Source organism: Protobothrops mucrosquamatus, unplaced genomic scaffold, assembly GCF_001527695.2.
Source record: "Protobothrops mucrosquamatus isolate PMUCROS unplaced genomic scaffold, P.Mucros_1.0 scaffold_118, whole genome shotgun sequence".
Classification (NCBI taxonomy): domain Eukaryota; kingdom Metazoa; phylum Chordata; class Lepidosauria; order Squamata; family Viperidae; genus Protobothrops; species Protobothrops mucrosquamatus.
Genome location: NW_015386194.1, coordinates 195,247 through 196,255, shown reverse-complemented (window position 1 = coordinate 196,255; position 1,009 = coordinate 195,247). Strand labels below are relative to the sequence as shown.

At 38.6% G+C, this 1,009-nt stretch overlaps 1 protein-coding gene across 1 annotated transcript in view; it reads right to left on the bottom strand.

Moving 5' to 3' along the window:
- Positions 1–1,009, bottom strand: part of ARFGAP1 (ADP ribosylation factor GTPase activating protein 1) — a 41,896-nt gene that overhangs the window by 7,096 nt on the left and 33,791 nt on the right. The gene's annotated exons all lie outside the window — the stretch shown is intronic.

Genomic DNA, 1,009 nt, shown 5'->3' with positions numbered 1-1,009 from the left:
AGATAGATAGATAATGAATATTGCTTCATGGAACAGAACTCTTTATTAAAGAGACCAGTATAAAGCAGGAGGTTGTGTATCTTAAGAGTGACCCTATGTAGAGTTCATTCTACTCCATGCAAAGTTCATTCTACTCTCTTTGGTATCCCGATGTCCAGATTTTCACCCTCAAGCACACAAACTGAGTGGAACGATTCGCTCTGTATCTAATTTAGTCCTACTGCCTTTCTAGAGGCCATCTATCATATTTTGTTATTTGCCACCGGTCATCCAAAAACTGAACATTTTTATTTATTTTTTAGGGATACGGAAAGGGGCCACCATCCTCGGGGAAAGTACACTCATCCAAACATGCTTTTTATCCTGAAAATTGGCAGAACCCTCCTGCCAAATAAGGAAGCTTCCAACTTGAAGAGTTACGAGCGGGCTGGCAGTTCTCCGCTTAGATTCATTTTCAAGCAATGGCCATACAACATAGCAGTATCCTCAGAGGAATGACACACTGCAGTCTGCTATTAATCCATACTACAGAACCCTTGGTATACTCGATGACTTTTCTACAAAAGTAAAGGTAATTCTATATCATTGGATGACCTTGGTCAATTTAACCTACCTTAGGGATTGTGGGGAGGGGAGAAGGGAAGGAGAGGCTGGATTCCACCCTGAGTGTCTTTGTAAAAAAAAAAGTTGAGATCTTGATGCAACAAATGAATCAAGAATTTGAGACAGATGGGCTGAACAGGAGGGAAAGACGAACGGGAAAAGCAACATCTCACACTGACTTAAACCAGAAAGTCAGAATTTTGGCTGTAGATGTCTTGGGATCCTTGGTGCTCTCTGAGCTTGGTTTTTGTTTTTTTTTCAGACGTTTTATTACCCAACTAGGTAACATCATCAGGGCCAGAAGGAAGTACCACCAACACTGACAAGACAAGCCACTTGTATATAATAATAATAATAATAATAATAATAATAATAATAATAATAATAATAATAATAATAATAATAA